A 15,038-nucleotide genomic window follows, 5' to 3' on the forward strand; every position below is an offset into this window, starting at 1 on the left:
GTTCATGCCAGCGACCATAGTTCAAGATGGCAACGAAGCAAGCAGCCGGTACACATATGCCAGCCTCCAAAATGATCGACCTCTCGACTTTTCACGCAGGTAGCCAGCGGCCGGCACACTTGCCAACCTACAAAATGATCAACCCCAAGTTCTCTCGGCGGCAACAAAGCCAGCGGCCGGCACACTTGCCAGCCTTCAAGAAGAACGACCATAGTCCACAATCGAATCCTCCCTAGTTCATGTTGTCTCGGTTGAACATCTTCTTTTGCCGGCTCTTGAACCAACTTCTTCTCTTCAGGGACATGTTGTTCAAGTCCACGCTCATGATTGCTAGCGCCACCTCTTTTGATTTGGTGTCAGCATTGGTGGCATTGATCGCGAGCTTCTTCATTTGGACGACCTCCTTCATGTCAAGCTTCCTTCTCTTGGTGGCCTCCTCCATGTCAAGCTTCTTCTTTTGGAGCTCCAAGTATATCTTCATTTGCTCCTCCTTTCCTTGGCGCTTCCTCTAGTCCCTCACTTCCTTTTGAGTCATCATGTCGTGCAAAGTTTCTTGCAAGGCGATAGATATCGCATCATGTTTCTCGTCAACCTTCGAGCTGGTCTTGCCCCTCGGCCTCTTCACAACATCTCCAATCCCAGCCACGGCCACCGGCCCTCCTTTCTTCTTTAGAGCGGCATATTGATCTTTGAACTTGGGGCAATATTTGATGAGTGACCCAAGTGAATGGCTTGTTCTTATGCCAGGCCTTGAAGGCTTCCAAAGATTGCCTACATGTCGGTGGTAAAACCGACAGACCTCGGGGTAGGGGCCCGAGCTGTGGATCTCGGATCAATGGTAACAGAGACGAAGGAGATAGTATTTAGCCAGGTTCGGTCCCTCTCAAAGAGGTAATACCCTATGTCCTGCTTTGATTATATTGATGATGATGATGTATCGAGTACATGTTTGATCTACCTCGAGATCGTAAGGAGACACATAAATCTAGGGCTAGGTGAATGTAATTGTGTTGAGATCCCCTCTACAGACTAAACCCTTTGGCTTATATACACGTTGGGCAGGGCATCTAGGGTTTCAAGGTCGGTATCTCGGGGCACGCATGGAGGTGGCAGGAGATGTCTTGGAGTATACTCCAAGACTTTGGTAGATGTAGTCTTGACCACGTCCAGGCGTGTAGCCTCAGGAGTCTTGCCATATAAGGCTCACGGGCCTACCCGAGGATCATGGGCCGACTAGGTTGGTACCCCCTAGTCCCAGACACCGTCGGTAGCCCTTGAACTGGTCTTCGACGCCGAGGACGACGTTCTTGCACTTCGGCTCCAGAGTCTTTGGCTCAACAGGCGAGTTCCTGCATAATATCCTTTTAGCTCAGCTTCAAAGTCTTCGGCCTGATAGATGACTTTGCTTGGGGCCCGGTCCCACTGCACATGGCGTACAATCCCAGACCGTGATCGCCACGTCTTCTAGGAAGCCGAGTCGCTTTATGGCGAGACGTCGAAGCGTCACCAGCCCCCTTTTCCTTTATTTATAAGCACACAATCCAGGATTACGGCAGAACGCATCTTGACCCCTCTTGGACAATCCACGCAAAGCGATTGGGGGAGCTGCTAACAATGGCAAGCGATGCGGGTTCCTCGAGGCGACCCCATGGCCTCATCAAAAGCGACTAGGGGGAGCTGCTCCGTCACACGTCTCTAACTGGAGCGCCTAGCCACCCAGGGCTATCTGCAAGATTCAGATCTAGCCTCTACTCGTCCGGGATTAACATCCATAAACGGACAAGTGCATGCCGAGAGTCACCCTACCCCATGCGAGGGTGAATGGGTATGCTTCGTTCCCTTCCTCCTTCGTGGCTTGGGATTCCCTATCCATCCCTTTCTTTGGGTTTTGCTTGAATTCTACAGGCTACAACTCCACCACCTCACCCGAAACTCAATCTTACATATTGTTGGGTTTGTTGCCCTTTGCGAAATGCACCTCGGATGTGAGGCACACTTTGGGTTGTGGAGGTATTTTTGCATAGTGCCCTGCTCTCCGACCGAGAAGTTATATGAAGTGGGTGTGACTGAGGTTTGCCGAATTGAGGGGACTGACTACCCCCCAGGTACCCCTCGAGAGGATATCGACTTCTTGTCGTCCCGGTGGTTTTATATAGGCGATGTTCCACTATACGACCCAGTTCGGCCCGGGCTTCTAGAATTCTCCTTGGAACCTCCAAAGAAGCGTTACAGCTGGAGATCACGGAGCGCCACTCAGGAGGAAGACACCAATGTAGTCAATCTGGCAGCTCAAGTGAAGCTGCTAACAAACACTGGCATCACCATTATAGACGTAATGGCTACGACGATCAACCGAAGAGTCCAACCACTTCGGCAACGCCAACACCTGTTATGCATGTATAACAGAACCGAAGATGCCTCCTGATCCATTCAGAAGAGCTTAGATGACCAGAGGGCCTTTGGGACCGCACTGGCCGGCATTCACTAGGGATCGGCGGAGGAGTTCGCAAGGCGGAAGTTCCGAGACGGGATGTCCTATTGCAATCCTACCGATATAGGAAGTTTTTTTCTTGAATTTCCTCGTCTATCTGAAATGTTTCATTTCCAATTCTTCTGACCGACCCTTCACCAAATCCGGGAAAAGATGGAGGCGATGGTCGAGACTTTAAGCAGCCCCGCGCCTGAACCAGAGGCACATCACCAGGCGGACGACCCCATCTTCCATGAAGATAAAAAACTGCCCCTTATGTACAAAGAGGGGAAGTTCTATTTAGAGAGCCTTGACGGCTCAAGGGTAGGCGTCACTCCCTATGTACCGGGAACGTGGCCTGCCTCATTGATAAAACCACTTACCACTACTCGAAAGAGAGCTTCTCTTCTCGAGGCCCCTAGTCCCCTGATTTCTACTCCAAAGGGAAAACGTACAAAATGCCCACATAGAGAATTGGGCCCTCAAAGGAGCCCTCCGCAGGATACGTCGGGAGCTCGGGTGCACATGGCGACCATGGAGGCAGACCGAAATGTTTCCTCGGCTCATAGGTAATATCCTTGTTATTGTATTTCTGAGAATAACTCATCATATATTTTGATTCTTTTAATCCTTTCGTAGGCAGCCCATTCCTCCTTCAACTGCGGAGGACACAAGGATCGAAGGGACATCAGCTCCGAGCAGTGGCACGGGACCCCTCCCTACTTTGGGAGCTGCTCCCGAAGTACCTCAACCAGAGGATTCGGGGACCTGTTCGGCTACCCCTCCGGGGTCGAAAGCGCCATGAGCCACCGACAATGGAAGGCTTCCTTAAGGAATTCCGCCTTCGCTAGTCAGGAGAGCGCTCTTAGCTGGGTGGACGCCTACCTCGGGATGACCCGTTCTATCTTTGAAAAGGCAGTGGGTGTTCTATCACATGGTTTGCAAGTAAGGTTTTATCCGAGGCCACATCATTTAAGAGATCTCTTGTGCTTGATATAATTTGTTTGCTTAAAGGCAAATTAAACCGTCGAGCATGGCAGCAGCCCCTAAGGCTTGGTATGGGCACTTGTGACTATATCGAGGCTTGCAACTAATAAAAATGATGCCTTTGACAGGGCGCTTGATACGTCCATTTTGCATCATGCTTTTATATTGATATTTATTGCATTATGGGCTATTATTACACGTTATGTCACAATACTTATGGCTATTCTCTCTTATTTTACAAGGTTTAACATGAAGAGGGAGAATCCCGTCAGCTGGAATTCTGGGCTGGAAAAGGAACAAATATTGGAAACCTATTCTGCACAGCTCCAAAAGTCCTGAAACTCCACGAAAGTCATTTTTGGAATTAATGATAATTATTGAGCGGAAGAAGTACCAGAGGGGGCCCACACCCTGGCCACGAGGGTGGGGGCGTGCCCCCCTGCCTCGTGGCCCCCTGGCAGCCCTCCGATGCCCATCTTCTGCTATATGAAGTCTTTTACGCTGGAAAAAATCATAAGCAAGCTTACGGGACGAAACTCCGCCGCCACGAGGCGGAACCTTGGCGGAACCAATCTAGGGCTCCGGCGGAGCTGTTCTGCCAGGGAAACTTCCCTCCGGGAGGAGAAATCATCATCATCGTCATCACCAACGATCCTCTCATCGGGAGGGGGTTAATCTCCATCAACATCTTCACCAACACCATCTCCTCTCAAATCCTAGTTCATCTCTTGTATCCAATCTTATTATCCAAACCTCATATTGGTACCTGTGGGTTGCTAGTAGTGTTGATTACTCCTTGTAGTTGATGCTAGTTGGTTTATTTGGTGGAAGATCATATGTTCAGATCCTTAATGCATATTAATACCCCTCTGATTATGAACATGAATATTCTTTTTGAGTAGTTACGTTTGTTCCTGAGGACATGGGAGAAGTCTTGCTATTAGTAGTCATGTGAATGTGGTATTCGTTCGATATTTTGATGAGATGTATGTTGTCTCTCCTCTAGTGGTGTTATGTTAACATCGACTACATGACACTTCACCATTATTTGGGCCTAGAGGAAGGCATTGGGAAGTAATAAGTAGATGATGGGTTGCTAGAGTGACAGAAGCTTAAACCCTAGTTTATAAGTTGCTTCGTAAGGGGCTGATTTGGATCCATATGTTTCATGCTATGGTTAGGTTTACCTTAATACTTCTTTTGTAGTTGCGGATGTTGGGGAACGTAGCAGAAATTCAAAATTTTCTACGCATCACCAAGATCAATCTATGGAGATTCTAGCAACGAGAGAGAGAGGGAGTGCATCTTCATACCCTTGAAGATCGCTAAGCGGAAGCGTTACAAGAACGCGATCGGTGGAGTCGTACAAGAAGCGATTCAGATCGCAACCGAATCCGATTCGAACACCGAAGAATGGTGCCTCCACGTTCAACACACGTACAGCCCGGGGACGTCTCCTCCTTCTTGATCCAGCAAGGGGAGAGGAGAAGTTGAGGGAAAACTCCGACAACACGACGACATGGTGGTGATGGAGCTCGTGGTTCTCCGGCAGGGCTTCGCCAAGCACTACGGAGGAGGAGGAGGTGTTGGAGGAGGGAGAGGGCTGCGCCAGGGGAAGGTTCCGGCTGCCCTCCCTCTCCCTCACTATATATAGGGGGAAGGGAGGAGGGAGAGGCTCCCTAGGGTTCCCTAGGGGAGGGGCGGCGGCCACAGGGGAAACCCTATATGGGTTTGGGCGCCCCCACCCCCTAGGAAACTTGCCCCCAAGCTGGGAGGGGCGGCTGCCCTAGGGGTGGTGCCCCCACCTCTCTTGGTTACGTGAGATGGGGTGGGAGGGGCGCTCAGCCCCTTAGTGGGCTGATGTGCCCTCTCCCCTTGGCCCATAAGGCCCCCCAACGCTTGTCGGGGCCTCCGAAACCCCTTTCGGACACGCCGGTCATCACCTGGTACCCCCGGAACAATTCTGGACTCCAATACCCTTCGTCCAATATACCGATCTTCACCTCCGGACCATTCTGGAGCTCCTCGTCATGTCCGGGATCTCATCCGGGACTCCGAACAACCTTCGGTAACCACATAATATTTCCCATAACAACTCTAGCGTCACCGAACCTTGAGTGTGTAGACCCTACGGGTTCGGGAACCATGTAGACATGACCGAGACGTTCTCCGGTCAATAACCAACAGCAGTATCTGGATACCCATGTTGGCTCTCACATGTTCCATGATGATCTCATCGGATGAACCACGATGTCAAGGATTCAAGCAATCCCGTATGCAATTCCCTTTGTCAATCGGTATGTTACTTGCCCGAGATTCGATCGTCGGTATCCCAATACCTCGTTCAATCTCGTTACCGGCAAGTCACTTTATCGTTCCATAATGCATGATCCCTTGACTAACTACTTAGTCACATTGAGCTCATTATGATGATGCATCACCGAGTGGGCCCAGAGATACCTCTCCGTCATACGGAGTGACAAATCCCAGTCTCGATTCGTGCCAACCCAACAGACACTTTCGGAGACACCTGTAGTGCACCTTTATAGCCACCCAGTTACGTTGTGACGTTTGGTACACCCAAAGCACCCCTACGGTATCAGGGAGTTACACAATCTCATGGTCTAAGGAAATGATACTTGACATTAGAAAAGCTTTAGCAAACGAACTACACGATCTTGTGCTATGCTTAGGATTGGGTCTTGTCCATCACATCATTCTCCTAATGATGTGATCACGTTACCAATGACATCCAATGCCCATGGTCAGGAAACCATGACCATCTGTTGATCAACGAGCTAGTCAACTAGTGGCTCACTAGGGACATGTTGTGGTCCATGTATTCACACATGTATTGCGGTTTCCGGTCAATACAATTATAGCATGAATAATAGACAATTATCATGAACAAGGAAATACAATAATAACCATTTTATTATTGCCTCTAGGGCATATTTCCAATAGTCTCCCACTTGCACTAGAGTCAATAATCTAGTTTACATCACTATGTGATTGTAATGAATCAACGCCCATGGGGTTTGATCATATCTCGCTTGTGAGAGAGGTTATTAGTCAACGGATCTGAACCTTTCAGATCCGTGTGTGCTTTGCAAATCTCTATGTCATCTCCTAGATGCAGCTACCATGCTCTATTTGGAGCAATTCCAAATAACTGTTCTACTATACGAATCCAGTTTACTACTCAGAATAATCCGGATTAGTGTCAAAGTTTGCATCGGCGTAACCCTTTACGACGAACTCTTTTACCACCTCCATAATCGAGAAAATTCCTTAGTCCACTAGTTACTAAGGATAAGTTTGACCGCTGTCCTGTGATCTATTTCTGGATCACTCTTGTACCCCTTGACTAACTCATGGCAAGGCACACTTCAGGTGCGGTACACAACATAGCATACTATAGAGCCTACGTCTGAAGCATAGGGGACGACCTTCGTCCTTTCTCTCTCTTCTGCCGTGGTCATGTCTTGAGTCTTACTCAATATTCACACCTTATAACATAGCCAAGAACTCCTTCTTTGCCGATCCATTTTGAACTCCTTCAAAATCTTGTCACGGTATGTATTTATTTGAAAGTATTATTAAGCGTTTTTGATCCATCCTTATAGATCTTGATGCTCAATGTTCAAGTAGCTTAATCCAGGTTTTCCATTGAAAAACACTTTTCAAATAACCCTATATGCTGTCCAGAAATTCTACATCATTTCTGATCAACAATATGTTAATAACATATACTCATCAGAAATTATATAGTGCTCCCACTCACTTCTTTGGAAATACAAGTTTCTCATAAACTTTGTATAAACCCAAAATCTTTGATTATCTCATCAAAGCGTATATTCCAACTCCGAGATGCTTACTCCAGTCCTTAGAAGGATTGTTGGAGCTTTGCATACTTGTTAGCATCTTTTAGGATTGCAAAACCTTTTGGTTGTATCACATACAACCTTTCCTCAAGAATATCATCGAGGAAACGATGTTTTGACATCCTATCTGCAAGATTTCATAAATCATGTAGTAACTGCTAATATAATTCCAACAAACTCTTTAGCATCGCTACGAGTGAGAAAGTCTCATCGCAGTCAACTCCTTGAACTTGTCGGAAAACATCTTAACGACAAGTCGAGCTTTCGTAATGGTGACACTTACCATCATTGTCTGTCTTCCTTTTAAAATCCATCTATACTCAACATCCTTATGACCATCGAGTAGTTCTGCCAAAGTCTACACTTTGTTTTCATGCATGGATCCTCTCTCGGATTTTATGGCCTCAAGCCATTCATCGAAATCCGGTCCCACCATCGCTTCTCCATAGCTCATAGGTTCATTGTTGTCTAGCAACATGACCTCCAAGACAGGATTACCGTACCACTCTGAAGCAGTACGCGTCCTTGTCGTCCTACGAGGTTTGGTAGTGACTTGATCCGAAGTTTCATGATCACTATCATCAACTTCCACTTCAATTGGTGTAGGTGCCACAGGAACAACTTCTTGTGCCCTACTACACATTGGTTGAAGTGATGGTTCAATAACCTCATCAAGTCTCCACCATCCTCCCACTCAATTCTTTCAAGAGAAACTTTTTCTCGAGAAAGGACCCGTTTATGGAAACAATTTTTGCTTCCGGATCTGAGATAGGAGGTATACCCAACTATTTTTGGGTGTCCTATGAAGATGATTTATCCGTTTTGGGTTCGAGCTTATTAGGATGAAACTTTTCCACATAAGTGTCGCAGCCCCAAACTTTCAAGAAACGACAGCTTAGGTTTCTCTAAACCATAGTTCACACGGTTTCATCTCAATGGAATTACGTGGTGCCCTATTTAAAGTGAATGTGGTTGTCTCTAATGCCTAACCCATGAACGATAGTGGTAATTTGATAAGAGACATCATGGTATGCACCATATCCAATAGGGTGCATCTATGATGTTCGGACACACCATCACACTATGGTGTTCTAGGCGGTGTTGGTTGTTAAACAATTTCCACAATGTCTTAATTGTGTACCAAACTCGCAACTCAGATATTCATCTCTATGATCATATCATAGACATTTTATCCTCTTGTCACGAAGATCTTCAACTTCACTCTGAAATTACTTGAACCTTTCAATAATTCAGACTTGTGTTTCATCAAGTAAATATACTCAGCATCTACTCAAATCATCTGTGAAGTAAGAACATAAGATATCCACTGCGTGCCTCAGCACTCATTGGACTGCACACATCAAAATGTATTACTTCCAACAAGTTGCTTTCTTGTTCCATCTTACTAAAAATGAGGCTTTTCAGTCATCTTGCCCATGTGGTATGATTTGCATGTCTCAAGTGATTCAAAATCAAGTGAGTCCAAACGATCCATCTGCATGGAGTTTCTTCATGCGTACATACCAATAGACATGGTTCGCATGTCTCAAACTTTTCAAAAAACGAGTGAGTCCAAAGATCCATCAACATGGAGCTTCTTCATGCGTTTTATACCAATATGACTTACATGGCAGTGCCACAAGTAGGTGGTACTATCATTACTATCTTATATCTTTTGGCATGAACATGTGTATCACTACGATCAAGATTCAATAAACCATTCATTTTAGGTGCAAGACCATTGAAGGTACTATTCAAATAAATAGAGTAACCATTATTCTCCTTAAATGAATAACCGTATTGCGATAGACATAATCCAATCATGTCTATGCTCAACGCAAACACCAAATAACAATTATTTAGGTTTAACACCAATCTCGATGCTAGAGGGAGCAGGCGATGCTTGATCACATCAACCTTGGAAACACTTCCAACACACATTGTCATCTCACCTTTAGCTAGTCTCCGTTTATTCCGTAGCTCTTTTATTTTGAGTTACTAACACTTAGCAACCGAACCGGTATCTTAATACCCTGGTGCTACTAGGAGTACTAGTAAAGTACACATTTAATACAATGTATATCCAATATACTTCTGTCAACCTTGCCAACCTTCTCATCTACCAAGTATCTAGGGTAGTTCCACTTTAGTGACTGTTCCCTCATTACAGAAGCACTTAGTCTCGGGTTTGGGTTCAACCCTGGGTTTCTTCACTGGAGCAGCAACTGATTTGCCATTTCATGAAGTACCCCTTCTTGCCCTTGCCCTTCTTGAGACTAGTGGTTTCACTAACCATCAACAATTGATGCTCCTTCTTGATTTCTAGTTTCGCTGTGTCAAACATCACGAATATTTCAAGGATCATCATATCTATCCATGATATGTTATAGTTCATCACGAAGCTCTAGTAGCTTGGTGGCAATGACTTTGGAGAAACATCACTATCTCATCTGGAAGATTAACTCCCACTCGATTCAAGTGATTGTTGTACCCAGACAATCTGAGTACAAGCTCAACGATTGAGCTTTTCTCCCTTAGTTTGTAGGCTAAGAAACTCGTCGGAGGTCTCATACCTCTTGACGTGGGCACGAGCCTGAAATCCCAATTTCAGCCCTTGGAACATCTCATATGTTCCGCAACGTTTCAAAAACATCTTCGGCGCCACAATTCTAAACCGTTTAACATTACTGAACTATCATGTAGTCATCAAAACGTGTATGTCAGATGTTCGCAACATCCACAGACGACGTTCGAGGTTCAGCACACCGAGCGGTGCATTAAGGACATAAGCCTTCTGCACAGCAATGAGGACAATCCTCAGTTTACGGACCCAGTCCGCATAATTGCTACTATCAACTTTCAACTATATTTTTTCTAGGAACATATCTAAACAGTAGAACTAAAGCGCGAGCTTACGACATAATTTGTAAAGACCTTTTTGACTATGTTCATGATAATTAAGTTCATCTAATCACATTATTTGATGAACTCCCACTCAGATAGACATCCCTCTAGTCATCTAAGTGATACATGATCCGAGTCAACTAGGCCGTGTTTGATCATCACGTGACATAGACTAGTCATCATCGGTGAACATCTTCATGTTGATCGTATCTACTATACGACTCATGTTCGACCTTTCGGTCTCGTGTTCCGAGGCCATGTTTGTACATGCTAGGCTCGTCAAGTCAACCTAAGTGTTTCGCGTGTGTAAATCTGGCTTACACCCGTTGTATGTGAACGTTAGAATCTATCACAGCCGATCATCACGTGGTGCTTCGAAGCAACGATCTTTCGCAACGGTGCATAGTTAGGGGGAACACTTTGTTGAAATTATTATGAGGGATCATCTTATTTACTACTGTCGTTCTAAGCAAATAAGATGCATAAACATGATAAACATCACATGCAATCAAATAGTGACATGATATGGCCAATATCATTTTGCTCCTTTTGATCTCCATCTTCGGGGCTCCATGATCATCATCGCCACCGGCATGACACCATGATCTCCATCATCATGATCTCCATTATCGTGTCTCCATGAAGTTATCTCGCCAACTATTACTTCTACTACTATGGCTAACGATTTAGCAATGAAGTAAAGTAATTAGATGGCGTTATTCAGTGACACGCAGGTCATACAATAAATAAAGACAACTCCTATGGCTCCTGCCGGTTGTCATACTCATCGACATGCAAGTCGTGATTCCTATTACAAGAATATGATCAATCACATACATCACATATATTTCATTCATCACATCCTTTTTGGCCATATCACATCACGCGGCATATGCTGCAAAAACAAGTTAGACGTCCTCTAATTTGTTGTTGCAAGTTTTTTTTACGTGGCTGCTATAGGTTTCTAGCAAGAACGTTTCTTACCTACGCCAAAACCACAACGTGATATGCCAATTGCTATTTACCCTTCATAAGGACCCTTTTCATCGAATCCGATCTGACTAAAGTGGGAGAGACTGACACCTGCTAGCCACCTTATGCAACAAGTGCATGTCAGTCAGTGGAACCTGTCTCACGTAAGTGTACGTGTAAGGTCGGTCCGGGCTGCTTCATCCCACAATACCGTTGAAACAAGATAGGACTAGTAACGGTAAACATATTGAACAAAATCAACGCCCACAACAACTTGTGTTCTACTCGTGCATAGAATCTATGCAATAGACCTAGCTCATGATGCCACTGTTGGGGAACATAGCAGAAATTCAAAATTTTCTACGCATCACCAAGATCAATCTATGGAGATTCTAGCAACGAGAGAGAGAGAGGGAGTGCATCTTCATACCCTTGAAGATCGCTAAGCGGAAGCGTTACAGGAACGTGGTCGGTGGAGTCGTACACGAAGCGATTCAGATCGCGGCCGAATCCGATCTAAACACCGAAGAAGGGTGCCTCCGCGTTCAACACACGTACAACCCGGGGACGTCTCCTCCTTCTTGATCCAGCAAGGGGAGAGGAGAAGTTGAGGGAAAACTCCGACAGCACGACGGCATGGTGGTGATGGAGCTCGTGGTTCTCCGGCAGGGCTTCGGCAAGCACTACGGAGGAGGAGGAGGTGTTGGAGGAGGGAGAGGGCTGCGCCAGGGGAAGGTTCCAGCTGCCCTCTCTCTCCCTCACTATATATAGGGGGAAGGAGGAGGGGGAGGCGCCCTAGGGTTCCCTAGGGGAGGGGCGGCGGCCACAGGGGAAACCCTAGATGGGTTTGGGCGCCCCCCTAGGAAACTTGCCCCCCAAGCCGGGAGGGGCGGCTGCCCTAGGGGTGGCGCCCCCACCTTGGGAGGGGCGCTCAGCCCCTTAGTGGGCTGATGTGCCCTCTCCCCTTGTGACGCCCCCGATTCAATCGTACACTAATCATGCACGCAAATGTGTACGATCAAGATCAGGGACTCACGGGAAGATATCACAACACAACTCTACAAATAAAATAAGTCATACAAGCATCATAATACAAGCCAGGGGCCTCGAGGGCTCGAATACAAGTGCTCGATCATAGACGAGTCAGCGGAAGCAACAATATCTGAGTACAGACATAAGTTAAACAAGTTTGCCTTAAGAAGGCTAGCACAAACTGGGATACAGATCGAAAGAGGCGCAGGCCTCCTGCCTGGGATCCTCCTAACTACTCTTGATCGTCGTCAGCGGCCTGCACGTAGTAGAAGGCACCTCCAGTGTAGTAGGAATCATCGTCGACGGTGGCGTCTGGCTCCAGGGCTCCAGCATCTGGTTGCGACAACTAGGTAGAAGGGAAAGGGGAAAAGAGGGAGAAAAGCAACCGTGAGTACTCATCCAAAGTACTCGCAAGCAAGGAACTACACTACATATGCATGGATATATGTGTAAGGAGGCCATATCAGTGGACTGAACTGCAGAATGCCAGAATAAGAGGGGGATAGCTAATCCTGTCGAAGACTACGCTTCTGGCAGCCTCCATCTTGTAGCATGTAGAAGAGAGTAGATTGAAGTCCCCCAAGTAACATCTTCAAGTAGCATCTCCAAGCAGCATCTCCAGTATCATCGCATAGCATAATCCTACCCGGCGATCCTCTCCTCGTCGCCCTGCGGAAAAGCGATCACCGGGTTGTCTGTGGAACTTGGAAGGGTGTGTTTTATTAAGTATCCGGTTCTACTTGTCATAAGGTCAAGGTACAACTCCAAGTCGTCCTGTTACCGAAGATCACGGCTATTCGAATAGATTAACTTCCCTGCAGGGGTGCACCACATAGCCCAACACGCTCGATCCCATTTGGCCGGACACACTTTCCTGGGTCATGCCCGGCCTCGGAAGATCAACACGTCGCAGCCCCACCTAGGCACAACAGAGAGGCCAGCACACCGGTCTAAACCTAAGCGCGCAGGGGTCTGGGCCCATCGCCCTGAGCACACCTGCACGTTGCGAGGGCGGCCGGAAGCAGACCTAGCCTAGTAGGCGTTCCAGTCCAATCCGACGCGCGCCGCTCCGTCGCTGACGTCTGAAGTGCTTCGGCTGATACCACGACGTCGGGATACCCATAACTACTCCCACGTAGATGGTTAGTGCGTATAGGCTCGTAGCCGACTCAGATCAAATACCAAGATCTCGTTAAGCATGTTAAGTATCCGCGAACGCCGAACAGGGCCAGGCCCACCTATCTCCTAGGTGGTCTCAACCTGCCCTGTCGCTCCACCACAAAGTAACAGTCGGGGGCCGTCGGGAACTCAGGCCCACCACTACCTGGATGGAGCCACCTGCCCCTTCAGCCCCCATCTCCAAACAGTATCACCAGTAATGTAACAGTGTAAAGTATATAGCATATGCCCGTGATCACCTCCCGAGGTGATCACGGCCCAGTAGTATAGCATGGCAGACGGACAAGAGTGTAGGGCCACTGATGGAACACTAGCATCCTATACTAAGCATTTAGGATTGCGGGTAAGGTATCAATGACTGTAGCAACAATGACAGGCTATGCATCAGAATAGGATTAACGGAAAGCAGTAACATGCTACGCTACTCTAATGCAAGCACTATAGAGAAGAGTAGGCGATATCTGGTGATCAAAGGGGGGGCTTGCCTGGTTGCTCTGGCAAGAGAGAGGGGTCGTCAACTCCGTAGTCGAACTGGTCAGCAGCAGCGTCAGTCTCGTAGTCTACCGGAGAGAAGAGGGGGAAGAAATAATGAATACAGAGCAAACAAAGCATCATAAAATATAACAAGGCAATACGCGGTGTTCGGTGTGCCCTAACGCGGTAGTAGGTGATACCGGTGAAGGGGGAAAACCCTCGGGAAAGTATTCCCGGTGTTTCGTGTTTTCGGGCAGAGGAGCCAGAGGGGTGAAAGTTGCGGGTTCGATAGGTTAGGGGTGTGTGGCGGACGAACGGGCCGCGTATCCGGATTCGTCTCGTTGTTCTGAGCAACTTTCATGTTGAAAATATTTTAATCCGAGTTACGGATTAAAAGATATGATTTTTAAAAGATTTTAACAATTTTGGAATTTATTTAATCATTTAATTAATTCGGAAAATAGATTAATGACATCAGCATGATGTCATGCTGACATCAGCAGTCAACAGAGTTGACTTGGTCAACCTGACATGTGGGTCCAGGGGGGACCCACCTGTCATCCTCTAATTAGGTTAATTAGGGTTTAGGTTAATCTAATTACAGTTTAATTAAACTTAACTAGTTAATTAAATTAATTAAACCGGATTAATTAACTTAATTAATCCATTAGTTAATTAATTAATTAATAATTAATTTTATTAATCATTTTTATTTTTATTTATTAATTTTATTTTTAATTCTCCTTTTCTTTTTCTTTTCCTTTTTTTCCCTTCTGGGGCTAGGGCCCCTTTGTCAGTGGGCCAAAGGCCTATGCGGGCGTGCGGGCGCCCCCGGTGCGGTTCGGGCGCACCCGCACGGGGCCGAGCCCGACCGGGAAGGCGAGGCAAGGCGAGGCCACCGGGGAGCAGCGGCGCACCAGAGGCCGGTGAGGTAGAGGGGAGGGCCGGCCAGCTACGGCGAGCGGCGGGGCCGGGCCGGCGAGTGCCCTGCGGGCACAAGGCTGGACGCGAGCGGGGGGCTTCACGGCAGTCGCCGGATAGGGACGCCGACGGGAGGAGGGAAGGGCGGAGACGAGGCGCACCGGGACGCACGCGTGCCGTGGCCGCGGCGATGAGCGCCGGGCGCGCGCGGTGGT

This window comes from Triticum dicoccoides, chromosome 1B (assembly GCF_002162155.2).
Source record: "Triticum dicoccoides isolate Atlit2015 ecotype Zavitan chromosome 1B, WEW_v2.0, whole genome shotgun sequence".
In the NCBI taxonomy this organism is placed as follows: domain Eukaryota; kingdom Viridiplantae; phylum Streptophyta; class Magnoliopsida; order Poales; family Poaceae; genus Triticum; species Triticum dicoccoides.